Here is a 20,155-nt window from a genome sequence, read left to right on the forward strand (position 1 = left end):
AATACTAATATTAATATTAAATATTTTCCAGTATCCCATATGGTCCCCTGAGCACCAGGAGTGATCTTTGAGCTTAGAGCTAGTGGTAATCCTTAAACACGAAAGTATTGTCTCATACCAGGGATCCTCTAGTTTCTCTCCTCCCTAGAGTAATTTCATAATTAGGCAGCCAAGTTTTTTAATCTTTAGAAGTGCAATAACAATACTTCTTTTGTAAGGATCTAGCATTTTTACCTGTGGTAACACACATACATAAACAATGCAGAGCAAATGGTGATTGCTGTCACTGAGATTAGGCAGCTGCCAAATTGTGCCCTGGAGATGTGTTGTAGATATGTGTTCATTTGATCTAGTCCTGTATGAAGAGGGTGTTACTCTGAAACTGTAACCCACTCAATTTTATTATGAAGTATCTGAGGTCATTATCTTTTCTTCATAAAGTAAAGGAGCTGTCTGGTATCTAAAAAATTCTCAGAAAAAGAGCAGTAACAAACATTACTATTACATTCCATTTTATTGGTTTCTCTGTACTTCAGAATAATCCTTTTAAAGCCTGAGCTATTTAAATCCACTTTTTTGCAATCCCAGGCCCAGGTGAACTCCAGAATCAAACTCACTCACAAGCAGGCATCAGGAAGCATCAACTTTATTCATGCCCTATTCACCACATGTGTGGTTTCTAGCATAACCTTTCAAGCACAGCCATACTTTGCTAGCCCTGCGTCTTAATTCCTTTCAGCCATCTTCCTTTGACCTCCATCCTGGTCAAAGACCAAAAGAGGCAGAGACCCAAAAGCCCGAGGGCGCAGCAGGGCAAACAGCCCCTAATCCTCTGGCTCCAGGGTTTATCTACCTATTCCAAGACCCCTCCCAGGAATAGGCAGGGTCTTGCAGGTAAGGTCATACCTAATATTCAGTTTCCAAGACCCCTCCCAGAAATGGGCGGGTCTCAGATAGGTACACCTAAATCCAGGGTGGAGTTACACTACAGTTTCTTTACCACTCATCTGTTGTCAGGCATCTGGGTTGTTTCCAGATTCTGACTATTGTAAATAATGCTGCACTGAGCATAGGAGTGCAGAGGGCATTTTTACATTGTGATTTTGTTTTCATCGGGGTATATCCCTAGGAGTGGTATTGCTGGATTATATATAATGCTCAATTTCAGCTTTTTGAGGAATGTCCATATTGTTTCCAAAATGGCTAGACTGCCATATTTTCTGGCGTATAAGATGACTGACTAGGCATATAAGACAACCCCCTAATTTTGCAGTTAAAACATAGGTTTAGGCCTATATTCGCTGTATCAGACAGAACGTTCCTGTGCTGCAAATGTATGTACCACAGTGAACAGTGAGCCAATCACAACAAGCAAAGGTTCAAAGGTTCTACTGTAATAGACTTCCTCTCTGACTCTGGCCAATCTGAGCAGGCTTTTGACAGTGTAGATTCGGGTCCAAAACATTGTCTAATTTGCATGCATAAAAAGCCTGCTTGGATTGGCTGAGTTAGAGAGGCAGTCCGAGCAGCCTTGCAGTGATTGGTCCCTTACAATAGGCACCTTTTCTGGCAATTCCCTAGTGGCCAGTTAATCTCCCCCACTGCATAAAACAAACAACACCCCATCCTCGGACCCTAGCACTGAACCACCAACATGGTTAGCTGGGTTTTGCCAGAAGTGGCCCCCAGATCTCCTGAGTACTGTTTGGGAGCCCCCAAGAAAGAGATTTGGAAACTCTGTGGCCTGATTTTTTTGTTTGTTTGTTTGTTTCGTTTAGCGGCATATTGAAACATTTTTCGGGATATACTCGGCATATAAGACGACCCCCGGATTTTCGATTGACTTTTTTTTGTTTCAAAAGTTGTCTTATACTCCAGAAAATACGGTAGTCTGTATTCCCACCAGCAGTTAATGAAAGTTCCTTTACCCTCGAATCCATACCAAATTCAACTCTTTCGTTAAGCTAATTTTAAGGTCCTTGATTTCCTGAGGTACAACTGTGCTCTAGGATTAATTTTCAAAGATTTATTTATTATCTTTCATTATTTGTCAATAGAAAAGTCGCGGATTTTTGCATATTTAACTTGTAGGCTGCCACTTTACCATAGAAATCTAGTTTCTAGAAACTTTTTGTGCCCTCTTTAGAATTTTCTGGCTATAATATTATGAAATCACACACAGAGTTTGGTTTCTTCCTTTCTGTATGTGGTCCTGAGCAGCACTCCACAGTTACCAACCCAGCCTCAAGCCAATTCAGGGTGCCACTCCCTGACAGTCTCCTAGCTCTAACAACACCATTGCCACTGTTTAGTCTCAGCACCACTGTTGCCGTCAGGTAGCTGGCATTCAGAGCTATGTCACTGATGCCCATAGGGCCAAATCTTAGACCCTCTTGTCTCACTTATCCTGGTCCCTTTTGCATTCACTTAGCTCTAATATCTGTGCCCTGTGAGCTCAGTTGTGCAGATGGTCCCATGCCACACTCCACAGTTCTGAGCAAACACTTCACAGTTACCAGCCCAACAGCAGAACCAAGTCAGGGCATCACTCACTGCCAGACTCCTTTCTTCCGGAACACCCTGCTTAGTCACTTCCAGCACTGCCACTATTGCTTAAGGTCACCACCGACACCATGTTTTCTCTGGCCTTTTATGGTATCTTTCTCCTGTCAAACAGTGTTTCTTCTCCTCTTCTAGAAGAACCTAAAGTATTTCTTGGATGGCCACTTGGTAATGCTAAATTTCTTTAACTATTATCTGTCTAAAAGGCTCATTTTCTTCCCCTTAAAATCTGAGTGATAACTGCACTGAGTAAAGTTTTCTTGGCTGGAAGTATTTTCTGAATATCATCTTCTACAATGCCACTCTTTTCTGGCGTGTACAATTTTGGATGAGAAATATGATATAGTCTTTTGGAGGTTCTCATGTGACTTTCTTTTTATCTATCTGCCTTTAGGGTTTTCCCTTTACTTAAAGTTTGACATTTTAATTATAATATATCTTGATGTCTGTTTATTTTTTGTTTGGAACTTTTGAACTTTCTGGATTTAGATGTCTGTCCTTTTGTTTTTTTTTCGATAGTTTCTGACTATTATTTTTCCAATAACTCTGTCCTTTTCTTTCTTTCCTCTTCATTATAAATGCCAGTGATAAAAATACTTTTTCTCTTCAGGCTGTCCCATATTAGGTTATTATTCTAATTACTTTGAACTCTTCTTTTTTATAGTCTTTAGTATTGTTTGTTCTAATTTCAAGCTAATTGAATTAACTTTAAGTTTCTTCCATTCCATTGTTGACTATTGCATTATTTTTAGTCTAGCTATTATAGTCTCTAGTTCTATGATTGTTTTGAATTTTTCTCAAACTTCTATACACTATCTTTTGTTGAAATTTTCTTTTCTTGCTCATTTTATTAAGTATTATTAGGATTTTTGATTTCACTATCATTAGAATTAAAGCTTTTAATATACCAGGCAGCTCACAACTGTATGTTTAATTAGCAGTTATTTCTATAAATTTGGGATATTTTATACATAGGTACATTATATTTGTTTTCTCAGAGGGTTTTGATAGATTCTCAGTGACTGTTTTAGAGTGTGCTTGGGTGATGACCAAGGCTCTTGGTTTGCTTGCAGCCAATCCAGATTCAATCCCTAGTACTCTATATGGTCCTATGAGTACTGTAAGGAGTGATGATCCTTGAGTAAGACAGGAGTGAGCTCTGAGCATCACTGGGTATGGGCCTTCCCCAAACTCAAAATATACAACATAGTTTAACAATAAATAAAAACAAAATAAATAAAATAAAACAAAATAAAAACAGATTTTAGCACTAAATCATATCTGGTGTCTGGAATCTCATGGGAAAACCCAACTATCATTTCTGGGAGATTCACTACTATGGAACAAGAAGCAGTTGCGCAAATAAAGGACATGACCTCAGGGAAGTTGAAGAGGTAAAGCAGAAACTACTAAGATGCAGAACCATACCCTGGAAAAAGGAAGCCTGGAGCTGAAAATCTATGTCTCGGCCTTTAGAAGTCTACTTTCACAAGGCTTGATCAACAGGCAAGAAGCCAGCCAAACAAGGTAATTAGGGTGGGCAGTTACAAAAAGCACACCTCAGTGGTTCCCCTGCAAGCCCTTCCAGGAACATGGATTACTCTCAAAAAGGTAAATAGCAGACAGGAAGTTTGACCATTCCAAACCAAAGGTAAAAGTACAGCATAAACTCTGTCTGCTCCATGTAACACAAGGTCTGCTCCTACCCAGTCATCAACCAAGTATAGGAATTTGACTAGAGTTAAAACGAATTTTCTGCAGAGAGTAAAAAAATAGAATCTATTAAGCCTTTCTTGTATGTGCCATCATTTGACCTCAAGGAAGTGGTGGGGTATTAAACAATATAAAATTGAGGAATGAAAGAAAATAATAACAGAGTCTCATACAATGAACTTGATCCTCACTTGCTTTGAACTTAGTGTAGAAAATATGCTCAAAACTTTAGAGATAATCTGGGTAATCTCCAGACATTTATACTTAGAAGATACATAAAGGAGAGGCTAATGGAAGTTGAGAACTACATTTGCATATATCAAACTACATCTAGCAAACTATATATAACTACATAGCATATATCAAAGTCTAAAGGAAAAAGTTAAAGAAGGCCAAGAAACCAAGATAAAATTCACAATCACCAGGGTCTATATTAAAAATGAAAATATATTCCCTTATTTCAATAATTTCACTTACTGTCACTGGTATAAATTCACCAAATTGCCAAACATTATAAGTCAAGATACTCACTAATCAAACAAATACACAAATAAATTATAAAACAGCTTGATAGATTAGAAAACTAAATCTAAACTTATGCTGCCTTTAGGGAAACATTTGAACTCTTTTTTTCTTTTTTTTTTTTCTTTTTGGTTTTTGGTCACACCGTGCAGTACTCAGGGATTACTCCTGGCTCTATTCTCAGAAATTGCTCCTGGTACGCTTGGGGGACCATATGGGATGCCAGGATTCGAACCACCGTTCTTCTGCATGCAAGGCAAATGCCCTACCTCCATGTATCTCTCCGGCCCCACATTTGAACTCTTATGATAAACACAGACTTAGAATAGAAAACAATTAGATAAGGCAAAATTGAATAGAAAACAATTAGATAAATCAAAGATAGCTTAAAAATGCTGATCACATATCAACATATCAAACAAAATAAGTTTAAACCTAAATAGGTAATAATAAATAAAAATGGGCATTATAATGTGGTTAAGGGATCTATAAATCAAGAAGAAATAACACTTATTAACATATATGCATCAAATGAAGGAGTGCCAAAATATATCAAAAAAAAGTACTAACAATCTGAGAAAGATATTGGCACCAATAAGAAAATAGTAGGTTTTAGTATCTCCTTTCTCATCATTAGTTTGCTTAAGACCAAAAAATTCAATAAACAGCTGATGGGAATGCTGTCTAGTCCAACCTTTATGGAAAACAATATGAAGATCTTTCAAAAAACTGGAAATTGAGCTCCCATATTATCCAGCTATACCACCCCTAAGTATATACCTCAGGAACAACAACAACAACAAAAAAAACACAATGCAAAAAACGCCTTCCTCCCACCAATATTCATTGCAGTGCTATTTACAATAGCCAGGCTCTGGAAACAACCAAGATGCCCTTCAACAGATAAATGAATGTAATGTGGTACATATACACAATAGAATATTATGCAGCCGTCAGGAGAGATGAAGTCATGAAATTTTCCTATACATGGATGTACGGGGAATCTATTATGCAGAGTGAAATAAGTCAGAAGGAGAAAGACAGACACAGAATATTCTCTCTCATCTATGGGTTTTAAGAACAATAAAAGACATTATTGAAATAATGCCCAGAGACAATAGAGATGAGGACTGGAAGGACTGGCTCATTGTAAGAAGCTCACCAAAAAGAGTGATTAGTGCAGTTAGAGAAATAACCACACTGACAACTACCATAACAATGTCAATGAGTGAGAGAAGTGCAAGGCTTGTCTCGAATACAATCTTCAGGGGGATGGGAGATGAAGCATTGGTGGTGGGAATGTTGCATTGGTGAAGGGGTGCTCTTTATATAACTGATGCCCAAGTACAATTATATCTGTAACCAAGGTGCCCTAAATAAAACTTTAATTTCATTTAACTTCATTATTTATTTTTAATTTTATTTATTATTTATTATTTAAATTTAATAAAAACAATATTTTAAATAAAAATATTTAAAAAATTTAATAAACAAACATTAACTTAAAGGAAGAAATGAAAGAATTGGACCTTTTTTATTAATATCTTTATTTAAATACCTTGATTACAAATATGATTGTTGTTGGGTTTTAGTCATGTAAAGAAATGAAAGAATTGGACCTTAAATGGCATACATTCATGGAGATTTTCACCCCTCAAAATCTGAGTATACATTAGTTCAGTGCACATGAAAACAAACTACATGCTGAAAAAAATGAAGGAACTGAATCAGGAATTGAATAAATATTGAGTATTACTCATAAGTATAGATAAAGAAAGCAAGGAATACACAACAGATAATGAAAACAGCTGATATTCTGCTTATAAAACTGATCTAAGTAGGAAGAATGGAAGAGGTGGATAAAATTAGACTTAGGAACAGTGGTGGAGAAATATTGGCACTTTTGTAGTAATTGTGGTACAGTAATTTTTTAAACCTAAAACATTAATATTGTAAGTCATGACACCTCTATGAATAAAATTAAGCACTATTTGATAAGTGCTATTGATTGCCTCTGTTTCAAATTGATTATAATGTTTTCTTCATATCCTTAAATAGAATACCAAATTTCAACATCATTTAATATTGTGGGAAAAAACAAAAGTAAATGTGACATAATTTGTCAACATAGTTTCCCTTAAAAAATTTCTCTCTGAGTACATAACTGGGTAAAAAAAAAAAAAAAGTATGTTCTTTAAATAATGACTGCAACACTTTCCAGGTAATCTGGTCTTGGCAGATACCTCTGTGGAATTCTCAGAAAGGGGAGGCACATTTTTCTTTCTGCATAAATTATAGCAACCCAACGCTACAACCTACACCTTCCCATAGAAGTGGCCCAGATCCAGGACTGAAAACGAATGATATGAGCAGAAAAATTCTCTCAACTGAGATGAGGCTACAGGGTTGAAAACTCTGGATTTTATCTTGAAGTAGAATTGGGCCAAGCCCCCTCACCCACCCCACCACTAGAAAATTTAGCAGTCTTACCCATCACCACCATTTTCCCAGAAGAAAAATGGCTCTACTCCTCCACCAAGCTTCAAAAGAAAATAATGATCACTGGTACTTCTCAGGTAGTTCAGTTCAGGATGATACCTCCATAGCATTTTAGAAATGATAGGAGGGGGATAGATTTACCTTTCTGCATGAACTACAAAGTCCAATGCCACTCCTTACACACTCTGAAAGAAACAGCTCAATTCTATGACTTAACCATATGAATTTTCCAAGCCACCAAATTTGTTTTAGATCTATAAATGCTAAACTATGTGTCTTCACACAGTCACATAACATCTCAATATTTTGAGTGTAATATATTGTAGTGTAATCTTAGTAGTATCACGGGAAATCAGATGAGAAAGTTACATAGTAATATGCCAATCTCTGAGCCTAAACAGTAACACACAGAACTCAAGTAGCACAACTACAGCCCCATAAATCCTTGGAGGATTTGGAGGAATTTCAAAAGCATATGTTCATTGAGAGATAAAGCATTTAAAATTATCCCTGAAATTCACTACCTAAGGCAAAGACGTTTGCTTTTAGTGTCTTCAGCAGTGATTTCCTAAGCAATGGTGTATTTGAACCAATATAGTATCTTTTTTTTTTTTCTCAAAATTTCCAGAGGTCAAAATAAAGTACTTTAACCAATTACTAACTTAGTTTTTAGATACTGATGATAATAACAAGTGGTACTTTCAGGAAATATGGAATATTTACCTTGCTTATCTCTGTCTTTGGAGTGTCTTTGAAGCCTGTGACATTTCAAGTATGTTCTTCAAGTTAAGATGCCAGATCTTTTCTAAGGATTAAGTACAGATTATCAGTTTACTCTACAACCCTGTATTTTCCCTTGAACTTGTATCCCCATTATCTGTTTCTTTTTTTCTTTTCTTTTCTTTTCTTTTTTTTTAAACTTTACCAGTGCAATATTCCCATCACCAATGTCCCAAGTGTCCTTCTTCCCCACACCACCCCAGCCTGTGCTCTAGACAGGCTTTCTACTTACCTCATTGAGCCACATTTTGTTATGATGGTTCTCAGTGTAATTATTTCTCTAACTGCACCCATCACTCTCTGTGGTGGGCTTCATGTCGTGAGCTGGACCGTCCAGTCCTCCTTTATTTTGTCTCTGAGAATCATTGCACAAATGTCTTTTATTTTTCTCAAAACCCATAGATGAGTGAGATAATTCTGTGTCTATCTCTCTCCCTCTGACTTATTTCACTCAACATAAAAGATTCCATATATATCCATGTATAGAAAAATTTCATGACTTCATCTCTTCTGACGGCTGCATAATATACCATTGTATATATGTGCACCAATTTCTGTGGCATGAGATGGTACCTCATAGTTGTTTTTATTTACATCTCCCTGATGATTAGTGATGTGGAGCATTTTTTCATGTGCTTTTTAGCCATTTGTACCAAATTTGCCGGTGTATAAGACGACTCCCTAATTTTGCAGTTAAAACATAGGTTTAGGCCTATATTCACTGTATCAGACAGAACGTTCCTGTGCTGCAACTGTATGTACCACAGTGAGCCAATCACAACAAGCAAAGGTTCAAAGGTTATACTGTAATAGATTTCCTCTCTGACTCTGGCCAATCTGAGCAGGCTTTTGACAGTGTAGATTTGGGTCCAGAACATTGTCTAATTTGCATGCATAATCCAAGCCTGCTTGGATTGGCTAAGTTAGAGAGGTGGTCCAAGCAGCCTTGCAGTGATTGGTGCAGGATCAAGTTGGAAAATTCACTTTGTGGCAATATTCAGACAATTTTCGTTTAGCGGTATATTGAAACATTTTTCGGGATATACTCCGCGTATAAGACAACCCCTGATTTTCAGCTGACTTTTTTTTGTTTCAAAAGTATTCTTTTTTTTTTTTTTTGTCAAAGAGTCTGTTCATTTCTTCTCCCCATTTTTTTGATGGGGTTAGATAATTTTTCCTTGTAAAGTTCTGTCAGTGCCTTGTATATTTTGGATATTAGCCCCTTATCTGATGGGTATTGGGTGAATAGTTCCTCCCACTCAATGAGTGGCTCTTGTATTCTGATCACTATTTCCTTTGAGGTTCAGAAGCTTCTCACTTAATATAGTCTCATCTGTTTATTTCTGCTTCCACTTGTTTGGACTGCTTATTTCTGCTTTCCACTTGTGCTGTTTCCTCCTTGATGATGCCTTTAGTCTTAGTGTCATGGAGTGTTTTACCTACGTATTGTTCTATATACTTTATGGTTTCAGGTCTGATATCTAGGCCTTTAATCCATTTGGATTTTACCTTCATACATGGTGTTAGATGGGGGTCTAAGTTCACTTTCTTGCAAGTAGCTAACCAGTTGTACCAACACCACTTATTGAAGAGGCTTTCCTTTCTCCATTTAGGATTTCTTGCTCCTTTATCAAAAGTTAGGTGATTGTATGTCTGGGGAACATTCTCATAGTACTCAAGCCTATTCCACTGATCTGAGGGTCTGTCTTTATTCCAATACCATGTTTTTTTGGTTTTTTTTTTTTTTGATAACTATTGCTTTGTAATACAGTTTAAAGTTGAGGAAAGTAATGCCTCCCATATACCTTTTCCAAAGGATTGCTTTAGCTATTCTAGGGTGTTTATTGTTCCAAATGAATTTCAGAAGTGTTTGATCCACTTCTTTGAAAAATGTCATGGGTATCTTTAGAGGGATTGCATTAAATCTGTACAATGCTTTGGGGAGTATTGCCATTCTAATGATGTTAATCCTGCCAATCCAAGAGCAGGGTATGGATTTCCATTTCCACGTGTCTTCTCTTATTTCTTGTAGCAGGGTCTTATAGTTTTCTTCGTATAGGTCCTTCACATCCTTAGTCAAGTTGACTCCAAGGTATTTGAGTTTGTGTGACATTATGTGAATGGGTTATTTTCTTAATGTCCACTTCTTTCCTATCATTATCTCTGTTTTTTTGTTTGCCTATTTCCACTTGAAAAATTCCTGAGTGAAGTGTCTCCCCTCTTCCTCTCTTCTCATATCTTTCTAAACAAATTTTTTTCAATAAAAACTATTTTGATTCATTTAAAAATAGTATAGGTTATTTTTCACACAACCCTTTACACTGGTCTTTTCTGACAACTGATTCTGTGTTCTATGTTCTCTTTTGTCACTGAGCTCCAAACTATAGTTTAGGGTTAAAAAATTACCTTAAAAGGACTTACAGATTTTTGTGCAGTGTGCTAATTGAAGTGGCCAGAATTTGTAAAGTACCTTATGGAAGGAAAGTCTTCTGACTACATATTTTATAGACATGACTGATAGCATAATCAATTGAAATAATGATAGCAACTTTGTAGAAAGAGTAATTCCCAAATATTCATGACAGTGGGCATCTAGAAAATTTTATTTATAGTTTTTGGACTGACTAACTCACTCTTATCACAACTGATGAGAAACTAGGGGCAGGGTCTTCTAATGTCTTTCTCAGGATGTTATGTTCTGCTTCATTGGTAATGAAGAATGCATTAGTCCTAAAGAAATAGTTAAATGGGTAAGGTTTTATCCTTTTATATAGTCAACTGGTGTTGAATCTTCTATGCCACTTATAGTTCCTAGAGCCTACCGGGAGTGATCCTTGAATGCAGAACCAAAGTAAGTCTTGAGCAGTGCCAGATATATACCAACATATATGAAAATTGGGATTTTTGGGGGGGAAGGGATTTCAATGTTTACTAGTTAAGTCAAGAGTCAGAATTCCAGAGTGGAGATCCCAAAGTGCTCTGGTCCTTCTTCAGCATCATAGGAAAAGAACAGAGGGTGGAACCAGTTCAGATCTTCCCTGGAAATGTGCCTTCAGCCTGTCAGTCATCCCATGTCGACACCCAGGATAAGGGGCAAAGGGACTTGTACACACATTTTTTAAAAAAATGTAATGCATATCTTTTAAACATTATACTGCAGAAATGAGAAATGTACACCTTAAATTGGTAGTCACCTATTAATGGTGGTTAAGACACATAAATCTTTATCCTAATTCCCAACCTGGTGAATAAGCTGGGCTCTTATATAGTCAAGTATTAGTTACACTACTAAATGCCCTGTATAAAGCTATGCTAATGCATTCAGAAGGGCACTCTGTAGGGCTGGAACAATAGTATGAGTAGAGCATTTGTCTCGTATGTGGCCAATGTGAATTCTATCCTCAGCACTTATATGGTCCCTATGGCTCTGCCAGGAGTAATTTCTTAGTGCAAAGTCAGAAGTAACCTCTGAGAACCTTGCTGAATGTGATCCAAAACCAAAACAATAAAAAGGGGCACTTGATTTTTCATTTCAGGATATATACTCACAAAAGATCACTCTTGGGCTATGTGATCAAATATGTGTTTTGTTAGAATAAAATGTACTGATGGCATGGGCTATGGAGTATTAGCCAAGTAGAACAGACTGAACAATGCCCTGGCTTCCACCTCACCCTCACAGAGAGTTGTGAAATTCTCATACTTAACTGGCAGGGGAGATACCATGATCATGAAGGTGGTTTCCCCAGGGTGAGGTTCATCCACTGAACTCCAGATTTGCTGACCCCTGTGATCTCCCCAAATGTGGAAAACTCAACTGCATAATTTGTGGTAGTAGGCAACTGCATTCATGTTTTCCCCTGAAAAAATAATTGTGAAATTTTATCAAAGTATTACTTTACCTATTTATAGCATATTTATTCTACTTATGAAATAGTGAAATCCTAAAAATATAAGAAAGGTTAATTAAAATTTTAACCATAAACCATATTTTGTTTGTGACAAAGTAAAATTATTTTAATGAGCAATGGTAAAAGTTGCCCTGTATATATGATCTCAAGAATTCAAAGGTTTAAATTTTAGTCCTCAATTTTATGTTCACAGTAATTTGGATAGGTCCCTGCCTCTTTCTCAATCTTCATTTTTCTCAACTATACAATGAGAGTTCTCTGAACTCTACAATTCAACATGTGCTCATTCAAAGACTATGTGTAATATACACAACAAATTCTTTTTCTAATTTTATTTTATTAAAACAATTTTGATCTACAGAGTTTTTTGTAGTTGAATTTCAAATAAACAATGAGTTAGGGCCCTTCCCACCACCATGTCAACCTTTCTCCACGAAAGGACCCAGAGTGCAACCTATCCCACCACACTTTGCCCCCTGGACTGCCAATATACCCAATAAATTATGATTTTCAAATAGTCTACATGGTTTCTGATTGCCCTGGCATATGAGGTGGTGTAGAAGAGACAAATACATAACAACAAATTACAGAGCTTTATATTTATATTATTTCATATAAATATGAAAATTCTTGATAAATTATAAAGTGTTTATTTAAAAAAAAAACCTCCACATTTAACTTAGCCTATATTTGATTCTCCATAAATATTTATTCAGTTGTATTTACATGATGAATTTTATTGGAATATGTTTTGTTTTTGTTAAAGACAAATTCATGGAATTTTTGGTTTGCTTCTGGACCATACCTGTTCATCTTAATCCTGGCTCTGTGCTCAGACAGAGTGAGAGCTGGGAGATAATATCTGATTCTGAGTCAATCTGAATCAGCCTCATGCAAGGTACCTTGCCTTTTCTAGCCCCTTCTGAATTTTCTTTCTTTTCTTTTCTTTCTTTTTTTTTTTTTCTAGGATCCTCTTGGTGAGAATGCTGATTTTGGCAGAAGTTTCCTCACTGGTGATGAAAGTACTTTTTTTTTTTTTTTTTTTTTTTTGGTTTTTCAGGCTACACCCATTTGATGCTCAGGGGTTACTCCTGGCTAATCACTCAGAAATTGCCCCTGGCTTGGGGGGACCATATGGGACACCGGGGGATCGAACTGCAGTCCTTCCTTGGCTAGTGCTTGCAAGGCAGACACCTTACCTTTAGCGCCACCTTGCCGGCCCTGGCCCCCACTTTTAATCAAGTTTTTTAATAATTCCAATAGAGTTTAGTTGTAACAAGCAATGAATGGTTAAATAATTTATCATAACTATCAAGGCAGGCTTGGGAGAGTGGGATACTGAGGACAATGGTGAATGGAATGTTACATTGGTGGTAGGATTGATAGTGAAACGTTGAATGTCAGAAACAACTATTTTGAGCAACTCTGTAAACTGCTGTTTAAAATAAAGGAATATATTTTAATGTAATAAAATAAAATATATTGGACAAAGTCATGTGCCATTTTATGATAATAGAAGTATTCTTTATATATTCCTGCTTTTTCTTAGCATTATGTCTGAGATTCATTTATGTTGTTATGTATAGCTAAAATTCACTCAATTATTGTGCTTTATGATATTTCACTGTAAAAATTTATTGTGTTTGGTTATTTATTAACAAATAGTGTCTTGGTATATATACCAATTCCTTTATATAGGTATGTGATATCTTAGACATTTGTGTTTCCAAATGTTGACTGTTGCAAATAGTGTTGCAATCAGCATAGGAGCATGTCTTATATGTCTTATATGAGTAAGACCACTGGGCCAGTGGAGTAGACACCCGGAAGTAGTATCATTGGGTCAAGTGCAAGTTCAATTCTTAGTTTTTTTGAGAAGTGTTCTTTTTACAAAAGTTGAACGAGTCTACTTTTCCACAAGCAATAGACAAGATTTTCTTTTTCTTCACATTCATACCAACACTTTTTTTTTCTTTTTTATATGCTCAGGTTTTACTGGTGTGAAGTGATATCTCTTTGTTGTCTTAATTTACATTTCCCTGATGATAAGTGATGAGTATTTTTTATATACTATCTAAAATAAAAGACAAAATCATTCAATTTGCTGCCATGTGTATGGAACTAGAGGATATCATGCTGAGTGTAGTTAGTCAAAGGGAAAAAAAACTAATACAGAATGACTTCTTTCCTATGTGAAATATAAAATCAAATATTAAGGGGCAACAAAAGGTCAAAAACAACAGAATCTGTGAGAGATTGTAAGTGGGGTAGTGATGACAGGAGCTGGACACTAAGGCAATGATGGAGGAAATGGGCATTATAGTGAAGGGTCTGGTGTTGGAAGGTTGTATTCATGCATGAAATCCTACTAGGACAGCAAAGAAAAATTGTAAATCACTGACTAAAATAATTTTTTAATTATTGGAATCTATTGGAATCTATTTATACATTAGCACTCATGGAATAAAGACTTTTCTGCTTGTGATTAAGTCCTAGGCATGGCAGGGAAGAATTATAAATTCCAAGTCATTTGTGTTTATAACAAGGGCATATGGTTGCTTCTCGGTGTTTTCTAATAGAACTTATAACCTAGGACACATATATTTATTATTTGGTATATTTGCAAAACCAATTTTATAGGATATATTTCTAAGTAAGATGTTTTCACAGTGCTTAGGGAATCATATACCACTCTGGGGATCAAACATAATTACAGATAGGTGACTGCACTGCATATAAGGCAAGTACCTTAACCACTGTAATTTCTCACAGGCACCACATCCACCATTTTGCATTAAATAAATAATTTTTTGAATTACTTTATCTGTTCCATAGAAAAAAAGAAATATATACATCTTTCCAGTTCATTTGTTTATGACTAATATTAGTCTAGAGATCAAAGCATCTGAAACCACTGTGGTTCATGACTCCATAGAGGTTGTGTAACTGAATGTGGAAATTGCAAAATTGACTATAGTGAAATTAACACACAATGGCCAATGATTAATTCAAATAAACTGCATAATAGATCCAAGATGATTCTGGCAGTACTTGCTGATATTGAATTTTTGTGACTTCACTCACAATATTAGCACTTTGTACTATGCATGCATCACACCATACAATGCCAGTGTATGTTTCCAAAACTCCCCAACCCAGAAGCAAGACTATTTCATGTTATGAACTACTGTGTTTTGTTTTACCTACAAAGTTTTCTGCTCTTACATAAATGTAATAATTTAATTACAGAAAATGAGCTTTTATTATTTTCTCCCTGCCATTCTGTAGCATTTAAGTGTCAAATTCATATATTTTTAATAGTTTTGCATTAGAATGTTTGACTGAAAAATAGTTTTATCTCCTTTTATATAAATGTAAATGTAAAGCAAGAGCCCTGTAATAACAGGGTCACCATCATCAATATATGCATATTTAAGTGTGAACATTAATTTTAAATTAATTTAAATTAAGCACATGGGTCAGCAGAAATCACACAGGTAGGACATTTGCCTTACATTTGGCTGACCCAGGATGGACCTGAGTTCAATCTTTGGCACCTCATATGGTACCCTGACCCTGCCAGGAACGATTTCTAAGTGCAGAGCCAGGAGTAACCCCTGAGCACCACTGGGTGTGGCCCCCCTAAAAATACCCAAAAATTAAGCACCTGTATTAATATTAAAAGTTAAGCAATTTTCTTAACAAATACAAACAAAAGCCTTGTAATAATACTTCTTTGTTATCACCACCATATGCATATTTAAATGTGAATATTAATTTTAAAAATTAAGCATCTGTCTTCTTTTGGGCTCAAACTTAATTTACCTGGGGGCCGCAGGAGGCAAAATCGGGGTGATCCTTGAGTGCAAAGTCAGTAGTAAGCCTTGAACATTGGGGGGTGTGACCCAAACAACTAAAACAAAACAAAACAAAACAAAACAAAACAAAACAAGATTCCTCTAGGGCAGGGCCACAAAATGTTGTATGGAGGGCCATTTGTGGCCCACGGGCCATGAGTTTGAGACCCCTGTGAAACCCATGTTCTCTTGAACGTGTATTTTTCTTTTTTTTCTCTTTTCTTCCATTGTGGAAAGCCTGTGTTCTTTCTTAAAGAAGTGTCTCTCTCTTTCTTTCTCTATAGTCGTCTCTGTAAATTTCATATTTCTCTAAATTTCTTTCAATAAAAATGATTTTGCTTCACCAAAAATTAAATTAAATTCAGAAAAAGCATTTTAATAAACTAAACTCTTTTTAATATTTTATAATTCAGGACAAAAATATTTTCTGGTTTTTGTAAAATAGCTAAATATAGACAGAGATAAAAATACTGATGACAAGGCAGTAGTTTTGTACCAATTGTAGTCCAATTAAGTTGACAAGAAAAACATGTCACTTTAGAAGTAGGGATTTACTTATAATAAACATAATTTTTGAATAAATCCTTTGCTTAATTTATAGTGATGTTTTGGCTGTGAAGAACATGAAATAGGCCAAACTAAAATTATATCAGTACCAAGCCCACAGTGTACTGCAATAAAGCAATGACATATTTGTAATTACTTTTAAAATCTTTAAATTAAGAAAAAGAGTAATCTGATAAATTTATTACTGCTAATAGAAAACATTTACTGGAATCTTATGAAGCTTTTTATTATTTAACTGTAAAACCCTACAGAATAGGAAAGGATCTTATAGAAAGATGATACCTCTGGAACAACATGGTAGTACAGCTGGGATAAACCCCACCTGAGTTCAGTCACTACTACCTTATATGTGTCCCTGGACCCCCAAAAAAGTGATCACTGAATGCAGAATTAGGAGTAAGCAAAGCTGGTTGTGCCCTCCAAAACTGTAGGTTACTTGCTACCACTAAAATGTCATAAATAGTTCCTAAAGAAAAATATAACATTTATCTTAAATTTACTAATGAAATGATACTGTTTTCAAGCATATTTCTAAAATTAGTAATGACAAATTTCAGCAGTGGATCACTGGGGCTTAAGAAAATTTCAAAGTTTGCAAGTCAGAAGTATAACAGTAGGGCACAGTTGCATAAAGAATGAAGCAGGGGCCGGGCGGTGGCGCTGGAGGTAAGGTGCCTGCCTTGCCTGCGCTAGCCTAGGACGGACCGCGGTTCGATCCCCCGGGGTCCCATACGGTCCCCCAAGAAGCCAGGAGCAACTTCTGAGCGCATAGCCAGGAGTAACCCCTGAGCGTCACAGGGTGTGGCCCAAAAACCAAAAAAAAAAAAAAAGAATGAAGCATATATAAGGAGTTATTGCTTGTCACTCATTAGAAGGATACACAAGACTTGATCGAAGGCCAGAGAGAAAGCTCGATGGGTTTATCACACATTTTGAGTGCAAGAGCCCCATGTTCAGTCCACAGCACTGAATGGTCCCTTGAACACTGCCAGTATCCGCCCTCAAGCACAGAGCCTGGAGTAATATCTGAGTCCTCCAAGTGTGGCCTCCAAACAAAAGAAAAATTATGTGTTAAAATTTTCACACATAAACGCTTACCAAAGAAAAATTGCATGGGGCTCTATATAAACAGTGAAAAAGTAAAGATCTTAGAGAATGTTGGATTGGTAGCAAAGTTAAAGCTGGTGGCAATAACACTTTGACTCACTGCATGATTCATTGGGAAGCATTCACCGTCCTAGAAACAACACTTTATTCTGTTGTTATGCTTCAGGGACTATGAATATTATTAACTTCATTAAAAGATGTGCCCTAAGCAGCCTCTTTTACCAGCATTTTCAAATACATGGACTCTGGTTTTAAAAGTGCTTTTATTGTGCCGGAACGATAGCACAGTGTTAGGGAATTTGTTTTGCACGCAACTGACCCAGGACGCACTAGGTTCGATCCCTGGGGTCCCATGTGGTCTCCCAAGCCAGGAGCTATTTCTGAGCGCATAGCCAGGAGTAATCCCTGGGCGTCACCGGGTGTGCCCCTAAAGAAGTGTTATTATTATATGCAGAGATAAGATGGCTTGTTTTCAAGTGTGAGAAGTTTAGACAGGTTACTGAAATTGAAAGGTAAGGATGACATTGCTGTTTTTGACTCAGCAGAAATTCTAGCCTGTCTTCATAATGACTTTTAAATTATATTATTGTGTTACTTGTCAGTTATTTTTGAAATTACAATGATTTAAATATATTGAAATATTTTCCTTAAAGATTTAAAGAAACATTAAATTATATTAAAAGATAAACTTGAATGTTTTAATTAAATAGTTAGCACATGGGGAACATAGAGAAGTGAGTAAGGCACTTGTCTTATGTGTAGCTGAGCCTGATTTTATCCCCAGCACCACATGTTCCTCAGCAGTGACTCCTGAGCACAGAGCCAAGAGTAAGAACTGAGTATTGATGGTATGGTCCAAACATCTCTGACAAACCCCAAAGTTAACATATGGATGGATGTGAAAAAGGTTTGTGTAAACATTTGCTGCTAGAGAAGACATATACTTGAACCTTAGATTCCTCAAGATTTAATTGTAAGATTTATAATCAACCTAAAATGCCTGGAGATACAGTTTTAGAAATATTTCCCCTCAACTTTTGACTCTAAAAAGTTTTGATAGGTTTATTCTTATATAAAAGGTTTGTTCTTATAATTATATAAATTTTTGTTGTTCAAATTATTTAATTTATGGGTGGTACCTTGCCCTAGCAGCCTAAGACAATGTCATTTTAGAAAAAAACTTTAAAGCAATGTTTTTCACAATAGGTAATATTCGAGCTTTTTTTTTTTTTTTTTTTTTTTTTTTTTAGGAATTCCTGTTTAGCTATAAAAAAAGAAGGCTATTTTTGAATGTAAGAGATTGAGATGGTAAAGAAAACATTAATCACAGTCATGGACCAAGAGTGATTTTAACAGAACATCAGCATGATATTTTTCTTTAGAAGGAACACAGCAAGGAAAAAGATACAACCCAAGCATCAATATTTAAAATAAGTTTAGCAAGAAGAAACATAAGGTAAAACTATCAATAAGCCTTGGGGGGGGTTGGGCTATACCCAACAGCATTCAGGGGTTACTCCTGGATCTGCACTCAGAAATCACTCCTGGCAAGGTTCTGGGGACCATATGGGATGCCAGGGATTGAACCCGGGTCTGTCTCTGATCAGCAGCATGCAGGCAAATGCCCAACTGCTGTGCTATTGCTTCGGCCCCAATAAACCTAATTTTTAAAGTAGATCAGGTAAAAAGATTACTGGTCAAAGAGAGTTGTAACTGGGGGATAGTGATGGGGATAAGAAAAAAATACTGATGTGGAGCATTTTTTCATGTGCCTTTTGGCCATTTTTATTTCTTCTTTCTCAGTGTCTTTCCATTTCTTCTCCCCATTTTTTGATGACATTAGATGGTTTTTTTCTTCTAAAGTTCTATCAGTGCGGAAAACTACGCCTGCCCAGTGGGGCCCGACTGTGAAAAATTGTGAGTGCTGCCTGTGTGTGTCTGTCTACTGTCCTGTCGTGTGAACCTCTTGGGAGTGGGCCAAAAAGAGGCTCCAGAAAACATCGCTTCACTATGCAGCCGTGCGCTCTTTCTAAGGAAAGAACATCATCGCAACAAGAAGAAAAAAATTACACTAAGAACTGTGCTGGATCACTGAAGCCCAGCATATCTCTCCGGACTATCTTCTCTGCTGCGTGCTCGGGCCTAAGATTTGATCCTGTGAGAGGCTTCATCCACTGAGGACGCACCTCCCTTGGAGGCAAGATGACCCATCCAGAAAGGGCAGAGCCAGAGGAGTGTGGCTACCTACATCATTTAGCCAATGAATACCACCAGAACACGTAGAAAAACCCACAATACAAGTGTGACAATGGAAAAACAATGCAGGCCAGCATCAGACATAGAGAATGAAGATGACAATTCTGATGACCAGATAATGACCAATAAACTAATCAACCTCTCAGATAAGGACTTTAGACAAGCAATATGGAAGATGCTCAAAGAACTCAAAAAAACCATGGATCGAGTTGAACAGAACACTAATAAGAACCAAGAAAATATGAACACAGAAATCACAAAAATCCAAACTGAAATAACATGTCAACTAACAGGCCTGAAAAAGTCAGTAAACGAAGTGAATGACAAAATGGATATGCTCTGGGACAGGGTATCAGAAGCTGAGAATAGACTTGGTGCTGT

General features: G+C 36.4%; 1 protein-coding gene and 1 non-coding gene across 2 annotated transcripts in view; both read left to right on the forward strand.

Annotated features, from left to right (window-relative positions):
- AQP9 (aquaporin 9) overlaps window positions 1-20,155 on the forward strand; it is an 837,480-nt gene that overhangs the window by 747,920 nt on the left and 69,405 nt on the right. The gene's annotated exons all lie outside the window — the stretch shown is intronic.
- LOC126010196 (U1 spliceosomal RNA) lies at window positions 11,776-11,939 on the forward strand. The gene has a single exon (XR_007496322.1). It is a non-coding gene; the product is annotated as a U1 spliceosomal RNA (small nuclear RNA).

This window comes from Suncus etruscus, chromosome 5 (assembly GCF_024139225.1).
Source record: "Suncus etruscus isolate mSunEtr1 chromosome 5, mSunEtr1.pri.cur, whole genome shotgun sequence".
Taxonomy (NCBI): domain Eukaryota; kingdom Metazoa; phylum Chordata; class Mammalia; order Eulipotyphla; family Soricidae; genus Suncus; species Suncus etruscus.